The 19,025-nt window shown below is 47.9% G+C and overlaps 1 protein-coding gene across 1 annotated transcript in view; it reads left to right on the forward strand.

Moving 5' to 3' along the window:
* LOC136462531 (ribose-phosphate pyrophosphokinase 1, chloroplastic) overlaps positions 1–19,025 on the forward strand; it is a 100,912-nt gene that overhangs the window by 64,716 nt on the left and 17,171 nt on the right. The window lies entirely within an intron of this gene.

The raw sequence follows: 19,025 nt of genomic DNA on the forward strand, positions 1-19,025 counted from the left end.
AATTTGTATAGAATTTCAATAGCAATTTGTAGAGAATAATATATTACAGTCACTCATTCAAATAGAGAGAATTATATTCTAATAAAGTGATAAGTTAAATGGTTCAGCTAACAACACATGATAAATACAAAGACAAAAACAAATCTTTGGGTAGTTCGGGTAGTTTGGGTACCAGGGGATATTACCCGAATTACCCAAACTAATTTCGGGTAATCAAAATCGCTATCCAAATTTGGGATTGGGTACCTCGGGTTCGGGTAATTCGGGTCCGGGTTCGGGTAATTCGGGTACGGGTAATGGGTATCGGGTATTTTGCCCAGGCTTGCAGAGCAAGCAGCCGACGACGAAGGACGAGTGGTTTGTCAAGTGTCCGTACAACATAAAGGTTAGGATTCTAGACATTGTTGTCCTCACTGTGTCTCTTGATGCTACTTTGATTGCTGTATTTTGAGTGTAGGGTGATCCTACTACCTATGATTTCATTCGCTCTAAGTTGACGTATGAGGCCTTGGAAGCACAGGAATGCCGGTTGCAGACCTAGAAGGAGGCATCAGATGACTAATATGATGAATTGAAGGAAGAATTGTAAGAGGTGAAGCAAACATTGGATAGTATTGTAGCTGAACTTTGGAAACTAAAGCTACAACCCGTTGAGCCGAAGCAGATTGTGCTCGATTCTTCAGTTTTTGTGACCTTTGTAGGTGTCCTGAATAGTGTTATGGTTGCTTGTATGTGGGGAAGTGAATAGATAATGTGTGTGTTAGTCAGCTAATGTGTGAGGGGTTAGCTATTGTGTGTCTATGTGGTTGTATTTTACCCTAAAATTAAATTGAAATGAAATGTGTTCTGTTGAATCAAATAACATCTTGTCTTCCGTTCAATCGGTTCACATCTTCGGTTAGCTAACAGAGATATATGCCATATAGGCCATGAGAAATTGAAATGTAGAACATGTAACATATATATGCCATACTGGCCATCACATGTTGGAATGACAAACTTAGACCATGTCAGCTATTTTATTGACAGAACTGAGCAACAACATATAAGTTCTTAAATTAACATTCCAGGTTCCAACATACCAACTACAAGGTACCTTTTCACTAACTACAAGGTTCTAGCAACAATATAGCAGCATACGAACTACAAGGTTCCAGCATACCAACAACCAAAATAGCAACATACCAACTACAAGGTTCTCACAAAAGCAGACCATACCAGCATACAAGTTGTAATTTTTATTACAAAAGTAGATCAAAAGCTGCTGACAAGCTCTAGTCTTCATAGACCAGCCTCCTGATGCTACTAACAGTAGTAGTAGGTGGGTTGGTTGTAACCTTCTTAAGCTTCTTCTTGATGGGCGTATTCTTCTTCTTTGGGGTTCCCTTCTTCTTCTCAACTTTCTTTTTCTTGGCTTGGGAGGGACCCGCTTCATCTATTGGAGCTTCTTTCCTACATTGTCAAGGTAACATTACATATTGTGAAGTGAAAATAGGTGAGACATATTTAGTGGATAGAAAGGTACCTTTTGTTAGCCTTGTTACTAGGTGGAGCTCTCTCACCATCTTCTCCAATCTCTGCTAGTTTGCAAGTTTTTGCATAGTGGCCATGCTCTTTTCTCTAAGCATCCTCTCTGCCTTTGAACCTTTGGTCTTTCTGCTCCTCTGCCCAACAAGGGTGGATACACTTTGAATCCAAGTTCCACAGTAGGCCACTGTGTCCTATCTGGGATAGGTACAATTCTATCCTCATAGGTTGCCTTGAACCTAGCCACTGGGTAGTAGTCATGGACAAAATCTTCAATTTTTACCCCTTCATTGGACAGAATCCATGCCAAAACATGTTTGTAGGGCTTCCTTGTCACCTGACACTCCCTGCAGGAGCATTTATGGTTATGCAAGTCAACTATATGCTCTTATATTATTCCAATCATCCAAGATGGTCACTTCTGCAATATCAACATCACTAACAGTTACCTTCACCACTTTGAGGTTATTGCTGATCAAGTTGAGATCCTTGATCACATTAGGGAGTATTCCATCTACCCACTGCCTAGCAAGTATCTTTCTAGTGTATCTCTTCTCCATTATGAGCTCTCTGATTCTAGAAGCTCTCCATTAAGAGCTCTCTTCTTCCTAGCAAGTATTTTCCTAGTGTATCTGTTACTCCAACAGTAATGACAAATTTACCTCTATTGTCTTGCCATAAAAATCCTAGAAGCATTGTATGCTCATAGAGTATACACATCTTGCTATAGTGGTCCTAGCCACACGGGAGGAATGGGAGCTCGTCCCTAATAGCGTACATCCAATCCCAGCTGGCGTCCCGCCGGCATCGCGAGACCGAGGTGGGCACGTTCGTGTTCGCCATGCCACTCGCGTTGTCTCCTTCATTGTGGTGCCCTGCTATGTGCAGCTGCTGGACGTTGCATGTGTTCGATGAAATGGCAATAGCAATGTTTTTTGTGAATTACACAAGTACAGACATAGACGCTCAACATGCACGCACACTCACCCCCTATGAACACACGTACGCAAACCCTATCCCTATGAGCAACTCTAAAAGTCTATGACAGCACATCTCGAGATTGACAAAGTCACCACAGGCGCCTCGCTGTTGACAGGAACGTTGCCTACCACTGAAAGTACAACGCCGTTAAATCCTAAAATAATTCTAGAAAAATGTGAGCACCGTACCCGTGCCAAGTCAAGGGCTTGAACCAGGTTGAGCAGGTTCCACCACAAGGAACCTAACCAACTGAGCTAGGAAAGTCCAGGTGAAAGGTCCTTGTTTGGTTTTGGTAATTGAGTGATAACCTAGGTGGACTAATATGTGTTTATGTGAGATACACATATGATTAGTCCATATGTACATTAATGTGAGCAACCTATGCCATGGAGGTGGAAATGGCTTGGATATGTTGCAACGTTCATACATGTGATGATGGAGCTCAATTACATATGAGACATGACATGGAGTCATGTGACTAGGTGGAGAAGATTGTAGCAGAACCGACCAATTTATAAGAGCACAAGTACAATGGCAGCCCGCAAGCGGTCGCACTGTCACACTTGAGCCCATATAAACCCGGTAGTCCGTCGAGTACCACGATGGATCTCGATTAACCATCAACATACAACCAAGATCGTACATGATTCAATATACATGTCACATGATACATAAGATTAAAAAATACAGTTCATTCATCAGAGTAAGAATTAAGGTTATTACAAACCAGGTTCAATAAATAGTAGCAGAAGCAAATTAAAGTTTGAAACTAACATCTGCCATCATAGTTCAAATACATAGTGCCAGTTTGTGATCACACTCCCACAAAAGCATATAAGAAGGATTAATAAGAGATGCCTGCCCAGGGCTCACTCCTCATCCACGGCGGGACAGAAGCAGTTCTTGCAATAGCCATGATAAACTGTACCATCTACAACAATGAGAATAAAACCCTGAGTATGAGAAGGTACTCAGCTAGACTTACCCATTATAAACTAAAAACAAAGTGACTCCAAGGATTATGCAAGGCTTTATACGTAGAGATAGCTTGACAACATTTTGCATAAAAGTGACTAACTCAGTTGTACAATTAATATTTGGTCACCAAGTTAATTATAGCTATTCATCTCTAGATTAGCAACTAACCTATGCCAAACATGTAGTATATCATTTAGTAGCATACAATAGTAACCATAGCTGGTGTAGTAATTCCATGTTCAACCGAACCATCATGTTGCATACCACAATTACTGTGATGTTGGTACTAGCCAAGTTTCTTACTGTCCGAGAGAGACGGCGATTCAAATCAATTTCATCCAGCTAGGAATTTATTCCTAACACAAACCCAGAGAGACCATATCAACAGTCACCTTAGGTCACCTTTGGTACAACTCAGGTCCACATTTCATGGGTTCGCCCAGCATCGCACAATTAGGGACAACCAGTTGCCAGGACGTTTAGGCCCAGCCTACCCTTGGGCTCATGTCTGGCTCCCTGCATGTTCTTACTACCATCCAGAGTGCGCACTCTAACAGAGCAGGGCCCAACCTGAGTTGAGCTACTCGGCTTCACGATCGAAACAAGTTATTCGGCCAACTAAGTGATAGGCATGCGTTCAATCTTGTCAGAAGCGCCCAACAACGGTACGGTCGTTAATTGGCACAGACGGAATCACATGAGTCAAGCTGTCGGTGCAAAAAGTGACCAACAAGTAAATATTTATAGTTTTACCTTGCGTTGTGATCGGATGTGGCCTAACACTCAATGATAGATGATTTATACTAGTTCTGACAACATACCCTACATCTAGTTTCAGTCGGTTGGTGACTTTATTCCTGAGCCTAGGTGCTCAAAGTTTGCTGTGGAGTTACAAACAAGTATGGAATGAGAAGGGGGGTGTTAGAGGCCCGATCGGACTCTAAACCAAGTGGCTAAGAGTGACAGGTGCTCTAATATGCACTGAGTATTAAAGCATATGCTCTGTGTAGCTGCTGAGTTCTAGAGCTGTGGAGCTGTTCGAATGCTCAGGTTCTCTAGAGCTAGATCTAGAGAGAGCATCTAAATCATGCGATCCCTTTTTACAAGAGAGCTCATCCCCTTTTATAGTCGAAGGGGATGGGCTCTTACAAGTTTAGAGAAAGAGAGAATGTGTACATGTGCTACCTAGTCTTGTTGCCCACGCTGTCGGGTACGAGACAAATGTCGGCGCCCACACTACTGTTGATGTTTAGATGCATGTGGCAGGCTTTACCGTGTTCGCCTGGTATGGTAAATGTCGGCGCCTACAATACTGTAAGGCAAATGTCGGTGCGCACAACACTGTTTGGGTTCTGACATGCCTGGAAGGTTGCATTGTGCATTTCTGGCATGGCCTGGTGGCAGCATCCTACAGGTGCACAGGGTATGGCAGGGTACGGTCCTCAGTATTGCGGTTGACTTGAGTGTCTTACCTTATCTGCTTTGTCTGATCCTTGGGTCCTCACCGAGCAGGCGCCCCCGGTCGGTTGTTCCTTGTCAGCTCCGACCATGTCAGTCGAGGAAGAATCATGAGCGGAGGTCCAGCATATCCCTGGTCAGAAAAGGAGGTCAGAGTCAGACTATGTCCCCACTTTGGCCAGGCCTTCTGGTCAGAGACCGGATTGTTTTCCCGGTCGGTCGTTAGGTAACTAGGCTAGCCCAGGAGGTGTGCATTGTGGCCACGCCATCTGCTGGGCCAAGTTTTTGCTAGGAAGCGGACCCATTAGGGACCCTGGGTTTATGAACCCAACAGAAGCCCCCGAACCCTTTTGGGACTTCTGTTAAGTCATGAAGGGGTTGTTTTACACTTGTTTTTACGAGCGCACCTGGTGGGCGTAAGATCATGAGTCGCTGTCAAGCGAGACAGAGTGCCAACCCAGGCGTCGGGCATGGCAGAGGGGTCAGGCGAGATGGAGTCACCAACCTAGGTGTTGGGCACGGCTGAGGGGTTGGGTGAGATGGAGCACCAACCCAGGTGTCAAGCGTGGTCGAGGGGTTAGACAAGACGGAGTCACCAACCCATGTGTCAGGGCGTGGTGGATCGTGGTTGAGGGGTCAGGTGAGGTGGAGCACCAACCTAAAGCGTCGGGCACCGACCTAAGCGTCGGGCACGACCGAGGGGTCAGGTGAGACAGAGTCGCAAACCCAAGTGTCGAGCACCGACCCAAGCGTCGAGCACAGCCAAGGGGTCAGGTGAGATAGAGTCACCAACCCAAGTGTTAAGGCATGATAGAGCATGGCTAAGGGGTCAGGTGAGGCGGAGCGCCAACCCAAAGCGTCGAGCGCCGACCCAAGCATCAGGCCCGGCTGAGGGGTCGAGCGAGACGGAGTCACCAACCCAAGTGTCGGGCGCCAACCCAAGCATCGAGCACAGCCAAGGGGTCGGGTGAGATGGAGTCACCAACCCAAGTGTCGAGGCATGGCAGAGCGTGGCCAACAGGTCGAGTGAGGCAGAGTGCCAACCCAAGCATCGGGCGTGGCTAAGGGGTCGGGTGAGATGGAGTCACCAACCCAAGTGTCGAGTGCTGACCCAAGCATCGGGTGTGACCGAGGGGTCGAGCGAGATGGAGCGCCAACCCAGGTGTCGAGCGCTGACCCAAGCATCGAGCGCGGCCGAGTGGTCGAGTGAGACGGAGTCACCAACCCAAGTGTCGGGCATGGCCAAGGGGTTAGTCTAGTTTTGTGTGTTACCCCGTCTATGGTTTCCACAACCAAAGGGGTTGAGCTAACATCGCTTGCCTCGATGGCTCGAGTGACGCACTCAGTGAGCTTAATAACGGGTACGTTCGAGTGGAATCCGGGTCCATCATTCGTAATAGGGTCAGCATAGCCCTCATGTGGCATTCCACTGCTCCTTAACCTGCCTCCCGACAGATGCCTGAGCCATTCTAGAGACCGACTTAGGTGGCCCGCTGGCCTCCCCTCGATGGAGATTCTGTGGGCATGGCTCGAGGTTAGGATCGAACAAGAAGGTCAAGATGACCCTATCCACTTTGGAGTGGATCAAGCGAGGGCTGCTAGGGCTCATCTACGCTTTTCTCCCCTAGCTCTGTTTGACACGAGGCGTCCTTGAGCCCTTCGTGGGCCAGCCTTCGAACCCTAGTTGGTCGTCGCTCATATCGAATGAGGCGACTACCGCTTCATGACGCAATGCAAAGCATTGTGATGCAACAATTGCATATGCAATGCTTGAATGTCTGGGATGAATGTATGAATGCATCATGAAAATGGATGAATGAATGATCATGCACCAGAAAACAAAAAGAGGTTTTGGTAAAGTTACCTCGGTGGCTCATGTGACGGGTTCGGGAGCTCTTTATCGGATATGTCTAAATGGAACCTGGGCCCGTTGTTCGTGAAGGAGTCGGCATAACCCGCATGGGGCATCCCACTGCTCCTTACCTATCTCTCATCAGCCACCCAGGTTATGTGATCGACCTGGGTGACCGGTTGTTCTCTCCTCGATGGGGATCACATTGGTGGGCCCCTCTAGTCCCTTCCTAGGAAGGTGGAGGGGTTTTTGCGTGCGGTTGCACCTTGTTTCCCATGCCCGTGTTGTGGTAGTGGTGGGCCCTACCTAGGCCACATCCCATTAACTAGGCGATGTTTCGTCGGGCAGGGCGCATCCCATCGCATGCCTCTCCGCCTTAAATAGGGGGAAGGGAGACGGTTTTCCTCCCATTCTTTCACCTTTCTCGAACTGCTTCCTCTTCTCCTTCCTCCTTTTTGCTAAGCCCATTCGTGCGCCGTGGCGGTTTCTAGGAGAGAGGGTAAAATGAGGGAGAGGAGAACTCATAGATTTGTTTGTGAATCCAAGGCGTAATGTTGAAGTGGAGGCTATCCAACGTGGATGAGGAGGTGTTGGCCGCCTTTATCGAGAAGGGGCTTCTCCCATCAAAGGAGGTGGCACATTGGAGGGCTCCTACACTAGGAGAAGTTGTTCTGCAACCCTAGGCGACAAGGTCATCTCCTTCCTCGCCTTCCATGAGCGCGGGCTTGGGTATCCCACGCACTGGTTCTTGCGCGGGCTCCTCAACGAGTGGGGCCTAGAGCTACAGCACCTCAACCCAATTGGGGTGCTGCACATTGCCGGCTTCGTCACTGTCTATGAGGCCTTAATCAGGATGGGGTCACACATGGACCTCTAGCGGATCTTCAGCGGGCGAGCCCTATCCAAGGGAAAGCCACCCAGAATCGCACCGATTGGGGGATTCGCTTTGTAGAAGCCAAAGCCATCGACCTCCTACCCTACATACTCCCCCTATGACTCCAACTAGGGGTGGCATAGTGAATGGTTCTACTTTAGGAACCCGACGGAAGCACCATTCCCGATGTTCACTGGAAGAAGGCCGAAGAGGAGGGAAAGCTAGTCGTGGGGCCCCTTCGGTCGGTAGAACAAGCTAGAGGTCTTTGAGACAGAGCTTTAGAGGCTTGTGCAGCATGGCCTCAATGGGTTGCGGGTCTTCCACACCTTCTTCCATTGTCGGGTCGCCCCATTGGTGGAAAGAATGTGGCTGATGTGGGAATACATTGACCTGATGAATCCCAACCATGCGTCGTCGGAGGAGTTGCCAAAGGATGAAGTCTGGAGTCAACTCGATCGGTTGCTGCAACTAAGGGATAAAGACTCCCTCGATGGAACGCCTGAACCTCTTTCATGCCGTGAATCTATCCAATCTAGTATGCCCACTTTTTTGTGACCTTATCCTCCTTGTTTTGATGTTTTGATTGATTTTGAGTTGTCCATTTCAAAGGGACTCTTGGGCTATAAATCCTGACCGCATCTTTCGAGGGGGCCAGAAGGCGTAGTGCGACAAGCTGCCTAGAGGGAGGCAATGCTTGCCAAGAAGAAGAAGAGAGCCAAGAAGGCCTAGAGGAGGTTCGAAAAGGAGAAGGAGATCAGCCGGTGGGTCCAGGAGGGTGAGAGCTAGAGCGACGTGGAGGTAGAGCTTGAGTCAGAGGAGCCCACGGAGATAGGTGGCGATGCGAGTGCCTCCAAGGACAAAGGAGATAGGGGCATTGTCATGACCTTGGTGGAGCATTGTGAGCCAATGGCTACATCCATCAATGGAGGGTGAGATACGGAGACACGTGATGATGTTCCTGAGTCAAGGAAGCGCACCATGAGCGAAGACACCGCCCTTGAATGAGAGGCGAAGCAGGCGTAGTTGCCATGCCCTTTGGAGGCATCGTTGGCTCCACGACCCCTTGCTTCGATGTGGTGGACCATGTCGGTTGGTTGAGGGGACATGATCGTTCCCCTGCATCTTTGGAGTCAGCATGTGTGCACGACCCCCAACGGAGAGACGCTCCGTCAGCTACTTTGGTGGGTTTGCCATGAGCTGGAGGTCATGGCCATTCATTGACCGATCAGGGATTAGCCGGGTCAGCTCCTACCTCAGTCGATATGAGGGGGCGCGGGTCACGACCCACGAGCGGTCCTTGTCTGGTCGGCTTGCCATCAGCTGGTTGGGGCTTTAGGGTTCTACCGCTTTTGTCTAGGTAAGCATTCATGCTCCCTCCTGTTCTCATAGTATAGTTTTTGAGTGTGACTAGCCTATGCTTGTTTGATAGTAGCTAGGGGCTAGTAGGATTGGGAGTCTCCCATGCAAGAAGAGTGGAGACCTAGCCTACAGTGGGTCGCAACGAGTGGCGGAGGAAGGAGGCTGGCGGTGGCGCAACCTTCCTTACTGGGGGTTGCGTCTTCCCGGCCGGTTGCGAGCACGACGGCAATAGTGGTGACAGTGATGGCAGCGATCCCCATGGTGATGGTGGAGGTTGGGTTAGTGGTGACCCTTGTGGTCTCACCCCCAATGGCTGTGGAGGAGGAGAGGGGAGAAACCGGGCTCCCTGCCTCTCTCGGTGGAGGAGTGCATGGTTTGCCCACCTGGTTAGAGCTAGAGGGGTCTAGAGGAGCCACGGCTAGGCCAGAGGTAGTGCATCCACTGGCAGGCCATGGAGTCTAGGTGGTGGAGATCTCCTTCTTCGGTGAGGAAGACACTAGGGTGGAGCCGCTGGCCATCCTGCCATCCTGGGAGCTGATGATGATCCTATCGTCGCATGATACTATGATGGCTAGATCTTCTAGCGGGTTGGGGGTGACCCATGAGCTGGTGTGGCCTTGCCTCGGTGAGCCAAGAAAGGCCTAGTTCATCCTTCATGACGAGGAGGAGGCGAAGCTCTAGCTTCTGCTCGGGGAGAGAGGGCTATTGATGGAGTCCGATCTCGCCCTTACCAAGGCGAGGCTTAAGGAGGCCTTGGAGCGGGTTGAGCTCATCCATCAAGCGGTGACAGTCGACCTGCCATGCGTTGTAGATGTAAGTTCTCTATGTTTTTGGTGTTATCCTTGACTCCTTGGCCTTTCAATGGTTGTCTTAGCATGCCTGCTTCTTGTCTCATAGGATCTAGAGAAGATGTCGATCCATAAGTCCTGATTTCTTTGGGAGGAACACGGTCGGATGGAGCAGGAAGCAACAACATCACGGTAGGTTGACAAGCTCAGGCACTAGCTAGAATCCACCCCTTGTGAGTCCCAAGATCGAGCGGCCGAGGTGATGGGAGCACGAGCTGCGGAGCTACATGCGGTCGAGCGAGCAATTGCTGCCGAGCAGGTACTCAACATGGTGAAGGTCCACCTGGTGGAGACCGAGGTGGTGCTTCATAAGTCCTTAGAGGCTCTAGAGATGGAGCGAAAGGCCTGGTCGAATGCTAAACAAGAAGTGGTCACGCTCTAGGGGTAGGTGCTTAGGGCAGAGGAGTCAAACACTTGACTGCTCGAGAGGGTGACCCAGCAAGAGGAAGGACTCTCCATCCTTGAAAGCGCCTGCCTTGGTATATATTTGTTCCACCTCCGGTTGATGCCTTGGTTTTTCCTTTTCTTTGCTTCTGAACTTGTCGTCTTTTTCTAGAACTAGGTGGAAAATTAGCTCTTTGAAGCAAGAGCTAGAGATGGTCAAAGCAGCGGTCTATCGGGGCATGGAGGTGCTAGCCTAGTCCCTTGAGGAGTGACATGCTCTCAAGGGAGAGCTTGACCAGATTCATAATGTCGCACAGGTGGTCGTCTCTAAGGTGTTTAGGTTGGGACCGAGCATTAGGACGGCCGCCGTCCAGCTGGCCAAGGTCTTGAACAAAGTTCGGGCGCTCATCTCTAACGACATGTTCTATGGGACATCAGGGGTGCTGACTTCGGTGGTGACCCACCACCCCGATCTAGACTTCACGACCATCTATAGAGGATACACCGACGGGTGGAGCGCGGTTGAAATCCATGCACTGGGGGAGAGTTTGGTGCCATATGCACAGATGGTCACTGAGCAGGTCACCGCGCAGTGGGTGATGGAGGCTCACCGTTCGAGCGTGGTTGAAGACGTGCACCGAGAAGATGTTGTCCTGCCTATGGAGGGAGTGGAGACTGGGTCAAAGGCGAGTGTCGTCCTACCCCCAACAGAGCCAAATGTCATCCTGTTTAGAAGTGAGCTGCCTTCGTCCTCATCGATAGTACCATCAGTCGATGCCGTCAGACGACCATAATAGAGTTTAGAGTAGAAATAGTCAGTTCATGTAAAAGACGAGTTCATGGGGAAGCCTCTCTGTGAACAGTTTTACATTCGTAAATATTTTGAGTTCATTTTGTGATGAAATCACTCGTGAGGGGAAGCTTGTCCCATCTGCCCTTGTTTTTACCCTCGCATAGCTTAGTTTCTTGTCCTTTCTTTTTTGCACCTGCCCATTGACCTATAGGTTGCAACCTTAAGAACCTGGCCATGGCCCGTGAGGCTCAGCTGCTCATAACCATAGGTCATGGCAGAGTGTGATCGGTCGGGAGGTTAAAACATAAGTTACATAGGGTAATCAGAGGAATGGAATGCCCTTTAGTTTGGGCGACACCCTTTCGTTTGGGCGAAAAAGTATTACTATATGATAGTAAAAAAGGAGGGTGATATCGCACCTCGGTGGAGCCCCTGAGCAACCCAGGTCGAGAGTGCTCGGGCTAGGGTGCTATAGGAGCAAACGTTGAATGGAAAGAAAAATGGTAAGACCAAGCTTTAGGGGAAGAAATGACATAACTGTTCGATGTTCCATGTGTTGGTGAGAACATTGCCATTGTCATCCTTCAGCATGTAGGATTCTCAATCGGATCACCTCGGTCACCATGTAGGGTCCTTCCCATGGTGGAGAGAGTTTATGTTTCTCTTTGGTAGACTGGGTTCTCTGGAGCACGAGATCACCGACCTCGAGGATCCTCCCCCTAATTTTTCTTTCATGGTACCTATGGAGAGTTTGCTGGTAGCTAGCGGAGCGGATTACGGTCATCTCATGAGCCTCCTCAAGTAGGTCAATCGCGTCCTGCTAAGCCTCCATGGCTCGGTCTTGGTCGAAGGCCTTCACTCTTGGGGCACCATGGTCGAGGTCAGAGGGCAACACTGCTTTAGCCCTGTAGGCCAGGAAGAAAGATGTGAACCCAGTGGATTAGTTCAGGGTCATTCTCAAGCTCTAGAGGATCACTAGGACCACTGCAACCCATCGCCCGACATACTTATTGAGTCGGTCGAAGATGCAGGGCTTCAGTCCTTGGAGGACCATGCCATGGGCCCATTCGACCTGACCATTAGTACACGGATGTTCGACTGAGGCCCAATCGATCCTGATGCCATATACATCATAGAAGTCTAGGAACTTTTTCTTGGTGAAGTTTGTTCCATGGTTGGTGATGATATAGTTAGGAACACCAAACCAATAGAAGCTATTTCCCTTGGTCGGTCAGGATGCACTTCATGAGTACTTCGGATGGTCTCTGTTTGTAGAATTTGTCATCGATGGCAATGAATGTCTTGGTACGCCGAGTGATTCATCGTGCTTCAGTCCTTTCTAGTGGGAGAACCTCCTCGAGGAGGTAGGTGAGCAATGGTGCTCTCTAGTCAACCTAATCGAGTGCCACCATGGCGATGTCGGTGGGTGACGTTGCCATGGAGGCACCAAGGTTGGAGCCCCTAAGCACATGGTCAGGGCCTCCATGTGCCAGTTTGGTGCTAGAGTGCGTCTGGTTCAAGTCCTCTAGAATGTGGGCAGACGGCTCATAGAGATCATTGATAAAGATCCCATCTAGAGATGGAACTCGCCTGGCAGCCAATTTTGCAAGGAAATCGGCATCATCATTGTCCTTTTGGGGGACATGATGTTGTTCGATCTCTTGGAACTTATCCTTGAGCTTGCGCACCTCCTGGTAGTATGCTGCCATGAGAGGGCTCTTGCAAGAGGACTCCTTCATGACTTGTTGAGGACCAACTCTGAGTCATTGTGGATGTATATGATGAGGACATCGCCACGCTGGACACACCGACGCCATGGTCTTCCCCAAGTTGCAATTCGTTTCCAACTCAGCTGCCACGTCGTCCTCGGATTCAGCAGACACGTCGTTACTGTTTCGGTCATAACTTCCTCATACGTCATCGAAACGGGCCGTTCTTGGATGCGTTGGAAAGGGGACGACGATGCCGTCGTTTTGGATCTGGTCCCAGCTCCAGAAGGTCCGTGGATCATTCTGTGTGACCACGGCAAGGTGCTGCATCACCTATTTGGGCCAACTTGGCCATGTATCGTGTCGGGCCTTAAGCCCAAGTTGTGGGCGCCCAACCCCTAGCCGTCCCCAACCCTAGGTCGAGTCTTAGACTATAAACACAGCCGCCGCCGCTGCTACACAATTGGGTTTTGTTTAGAGTTTAGTTTTCCCTCGAGAAACTGAATCATTCATTGTAACTGTGGTGACAAATCCTTTTACAGTGATCCAGGACCCCCGTTCTTGATCTCCTCCACTGTGTCGATTAGTCCTTTGGAACCGAGTTCTTGAACCCTCTATTGATATTCGCGTCATTCATATTTGCAATTTCAGATTGCGTGTTTTACCTTCTTGCTTGTGCTCTTCGATTCGCTTGCAGGAAAAGCCTTCTTGGTGAGGTCAATCAAGTTGTGCTTGGTTGATAACCAACGGAGCGGTGGTGTAACGGTTGCAGGGTTCGAATCGTGTCTGATTTGAAGCTGGATCGCCAACGTTGAGATCTCCACAAATCGAACTTATCGGCTACCTCTCGGAAGATCGGGCCTGTACTCATCAATTGGTATCAGATATTTCAGGTTTACCGTGAGGTATAATCTCGTTTGCCTTAGATTCATATTTGTTCATTACCTAGAGTCCACAAAAAGCCCAAAAATATTTCAATTTCCGCTGTCCTATCGCCCTTTGTGCCTTTGCAATTTCGTTTCAGATTCGTGTTGTTGAGTTTGTGTCCGTGGTCGAGTCTTGTTGCTGGTTTAGGATTGTGTTCGTGGTCGTAGTTCAATCGCTCGTTGCTGTGATTTTGTTTTCCGTCGCTATCCCATCCACCGTTCCCAAACAACAAGTCGAAGCCACCACATTACTCGACTTGCCCCGCTAGCCGCCTTGTGTAACTTCTCGCCGCCGCGCAAACCCTAGATAGGTTGCCAGCCGCTCTTATTTTGCCTGCATCGCAGCCCTCCTTACATCATCAGGCGAACACCTACTGCTGTGATCGGTGTTAGAGTTTAGAGACGCTTTGCCCTAACTGCCGCCGCCGTGTTGTGTCTCCCGGAAAACATACCTTGAGATACCTTCGGTAAAACAGGCATAACTTTTCGCTCGTTTATCAGAAAAATCTGAAATTTTTTGTGCAGCTTCTTGACACCATTTGGACCCGACCCAAACTGGGCTTTGCCCTGTTTGGTTTCATCAAAATTGCCAAAAAAATTCGGGAAAATATAGAAAAAAATTTGTCAAAGTTTTTGCACGCTTTTCAGAGAACGTGCTGAATTTCTGTAGACCACATCCCACCTCAGTTGTAGGTGCCAATTTTTGTGGTTGCATCTTTTGTGATCCTTGTTCAGAGAAAAGTATAAAAAAAATAGTAAAAAAAAAAGTTTGTTTCCTACTAGTGCCTTTTGGGAAAATCCGGGAAAAATTCAGGAAAAAGGAGAAATCCGGGCTATTTGCTTGTTCTGTGAGTTCTTTCGATCGTTCTTTGTTTTCACCTTGTTGCGCTACGTCTCGACACGTCTTAGCCAGCAACTGTGATTTGTACTTTGGATCCAGATTGAACAATCGCTACTCTGCACTCGTTAATTGCTAATCCTTGCTGTCATATTGTGTGCCTACCCATAGCTCCACATATTCTTCTGTCAGCACAGGTTCATCTTGCAACTGTTACCCACGCTCAACAACAGATTGCTTCGCCACTTTGGTTTTGCTCCTGTTTGGCGTTGGTAAGAATACAGGCAAGACGGTGGTAAGCCGCTTGTGATTTTGCATTCCACTTTCACCACCACCACTTGTTTCCTTTTAGTTGATAGGGATAATACTTTGGTGTTGTCTTTTTCTATCTTCTAACCATGGCAGGAACTCCGACGGACTTCAATGAGTGCGTGTCCAAGGGCGAGCTTGCAACGTTCATGACTGAACAACGCAATCTTATGACCGAGCTGACGCGCAACGTGAACAATCTGGTCACCCGCATTGAACAGCTTGAGCAACGCCCTCCACCTTATCGTGCTAATGATGAAGATGCTGGTGATGAAGATGCGTATGCTGACGGTGGTGCCCGTCGCCGCCTCAACTTCAATCGTCGCGGTATGGCAGGTAATAATCATGGTAATAATGACCCTTTTGCTAAAATTAAATTTAGTCTACCACCTTTTGCTGGTAATGTTGATCCAGAGGCATATTTAGATTGGGAGCTTGCTGTTTAACAAAAATTTGATTCTCATAATGTTCCTGCTGAGCATAGAGTTAGACTTGCTACCAGTGAGTTTACTAATTTTGCTTTGTTCTGGTGGAGTGATCTTTGCAATGCCAATAATGCTGCTGCTGTGCCTCAAACTTGGAATGTTTTAAAGCAACGTATGAAATCTCGTTTTGTTCCTCCTTATTACCAACGTGATTTACGTTTGAAACTACAAACTTTAAAACAAGGTGATAAAGGAGTAGAAGCATACTATCAAGAATTGCTTATTGGTTTAGCACGTTGTGGTATAAATGAAGATGATGATGATGCTAGTGCTAGATTTTTTGGTGGTTTAAACCATGATATACAGAACATACTTGATTACAAAGAATGGCGCAATTTTTCCCAATTGTATCATCTTGCTATTAAGGCCGAACGAGAAGTACAGGGACGCAAACAACACCAGCCTCTCAGGTCTAACAATGGGAGGAATTTTCAGCAGCGTTCCGAGCCGGAGATGCCCAAGCTTCCTGTTGCACCACAGCCATCTACACCTCCATTTTCTTCCGGGGTAAGTAAATTGTCTAATATGCAGTTTCCACAGCTGAAGAAAGGTGGCACTCCGGGTGCTTCTACTAGCTCCTCCTCGTCCAGCTCTAAAATCATTTGCCACCGATGCAAAGGCATGGGACATGTCATGAAGGAATGCCCCAGTCGTCGCGCTTTCATTGCTACCGAGGATGGATATGTAAGTGCTAGTGATGTTGAAGATGATTTAGCCCTTGCTGCTAACATTGATGCAGATCCCATCGAGGGCGATCATAACAAGGAGGCCATCACCATTGACTCTGTGGCTGCTGCCGCGGACTACCCTAGCCTTCTTGTGCAGCGTGTGTTGAGTACACGTGTGGGTCATGAAGAAGAGATGAAGATCCAACGCCACAATTTGTTCCACATGTATCTCATTGTGCAGGGTTGTCGTGTTCTCACTATCATTGATAGCGGGAGTTGCAACAACTTGGTGAGTTCAGATTTGGTTGACAAGCTTGGCTTGACCACACGACAACATTCGTATCCATATAAACTTCAGTGGTTCAATAATAGTGGTAAGACTAAGGTAACTAAAGCAGCACGCATTAGCTTTTTCACAGGCTCTTATCATGATACTGCTGATTTTGATGTTGTCCCTATGCAAGCTTGTTCCATTTTGTTAGGTCGCCCATGGGAATTTGATAATGATGCCTTACACCATGGTAGAACTAATACATACACTATCATACATAAGGATAAGAAAATTACATTGCTGCCTTTGTCTCCTACGGATATTATTAAACATGCTAATGAGATCAAAAATAAACCTCCAACAGACATTGCTAAAAATAATGGGATTAAGTTAAAAGGAGGTGCTTTTCTTGCTACAACTCCTGCTACTGCTAAGTTATGTGATAATCCTGATACACCATGTTATACTATGTTTTGTCATCCTTTTATGTCTGGTGCATTGCCTGCTGTTACTAACCTTTTGCAGGAGTTCGCTGATGATGGGATGGAGTCGAGGACGACTCCAATTCTACAAGGAGGGGATAATGAGGACATCGCCAAGATGGAGTCGAGGACGACTCCAATTCGAGAAGGGGAGGATGATGAGGACATAGCCACGCTGGACACACCGACGCCATGGTCTTCCCCAAGTTGTAATTCGTTTCCAACTCAGCTGCCACGTCGTCCTCGGATTCAGCAGACACGTCGTTACTGTTTTGGTCATAACTTCCTCATACGACATCGAAACGGGCCGTTCTTGGATGCGTTGGAAAGGGGACGACGATGCCGTCGTTTTGGATCTGGTCCCAGCTCCAGAAGGTCCGTGGATCATTCTGTGTGACCACGACAAGGTGCTGCGTCACCTATTTGGGCCAACTTGGCCATGTATCGTGTCGGGCCTTAAGCCCAAGTTGTGGGCGCCCAACCCCTAGCCGTCCCCAACCCTAGGTCGAGTCTTAGACTATAAACACAGCCGCCGCCGCTGCTACACAATTGGGTTTTGTTTAGAGTTTAGTTTTCCCTCGAGAAACTGAATCGTTCATTGTAACTGTGGTGACAAATCCTTTAACAGTGATCCAGGACCCCCGTTCTTGATCTCCTCCACTGTGTCGATTAGTCCTTTGGAACCGAGTTCTTGAACCCTCTATTGATATTCGCGTCATTCATATTTGCAATTTCAGATTGCGTGTTTTACCTTCTTGCTTGTGCTCTTCGATTCGCTTGCAGGAAAAGCCTTCTTGGCAAGGTCAATCAAGTTGCGCTTGGTTGATAACCAACGGAGCGGTGGTGTAACGGTTGCAGGGTTCGAATCGTGTCTGATTTGAAGCCGGATCGCCAACGTCGAGATCTCCACAAATCGAACTTACCGGCTACCTCTCGGAAGATCGGGCCTGTACTCATCAGTATAGCCGTGTAGCGCCAAGCTCGATGGCAATATGCAGTCCATTGATGAGGGCCTCCTATTCCACGATGTTGTTTGAGACTAAAAAATGGAGACGGATCATGTAGCAGAGCCTGCTCCCATCTAGGGAGATCAAAACTACTCTAGCCCCTAAGCTAGGCACCATGACCGACCCATCTAAGTACATCGTCTAGTACTCGTGGGTCACGTTTGGGGTTAGGAGCTGGACCTCCATCCATTCAGCGATAAAGTCGATGAGAGCCTTAAGACTTAATAGTAGTGCGAGGGATATACCTGATGTCGTGACCCATGAGCTCGAGTGCCCACTTGGAGATCTGTCCCATGGCGTCGTGGTTACGGACGATGTCTCCAAGCGGGTATGAAGTGACGACCATGACTTCATGGTCGGTGAAGTAGTGCAGGAGCTTCCGGGTCACCATCAACACGGCGTATAGAAGCTTTTGAACCTGGGGGTATCAAACCTTAGCATCGGTGAGTACCTCACCGATGAAGTATACTGGTCGTTGGATGTGGCAGAACTGCCTAATCTAATGCCTCCAAGGAGTGCTTGTCTTCCATTAGACACTAAGCACTTAGGGGAGAACACTAAATTACTCGGTTCCATCGGGCACACCCTAGGGGATAACCCAAAAATCCGCATTTTTGTCATCAGGATCACAAATGAGAGAATAAAGCTTACATCATTCTTAACCATTTCTTACACCACTTTACATGTACATCAGAGTATAACATTTATTATTATAACAACGGAATGTAATCATATTATTAGAGTTAGGAATAATTTAATGTAACAGCGGAATATAGACATGTGATTAGAATTATAGCGGAAATAATTATCTATTCATGCCTGGTGAAACATTGATACGTAAACTATGACAATAGATTATAAAACTTTCATTTATAAAAGCATTTGGTGAGAGTCATAAATAACAACTACGATCATAGCGTAAGGAATCCTCACTGAGCCCACCAGGAGGTATCCACACACAAGGGTCAATTCTAGCATCCACCTGTCACCTACAACAAGGAGAATAAAACCCTGAGTACTCAATTGTACTCAGCAAGACTTACCTGACAAGAGGAAAGAAAAGACTCCAATGATATGAAAGGCTATCTGGCTTGTGGGTTTATTGCCTTTGCAGGAGCATTACTATAAGTGCGTCCTTATATTCGATTTTTATTAACAACCACATTGGTTCATTAACTAACAATTATATGTAAGCACCTGTACTACTTTCAAGCAGGTGGTAAGCAATCAGATTTCCTTTTCCATTCCATCCTTCATCTTTCAGTTCTTACTATGG

The sequence above is a fragment of the Miscanthus floridulus genome, chromosome 7 (assembly GCF_019320115.1).
Source record: "Miscanthus floridulus cultivar M001 chromosome 7, ASM1932011v1, whole genome shotgun sequence".
NCBI classification, from domain to species: Eukaryota; Viridiplantae; Streptophyta; class Magnoliopsida; order Poales; family Poaceae; genus Miscanthus; species Miscanthus floridulus.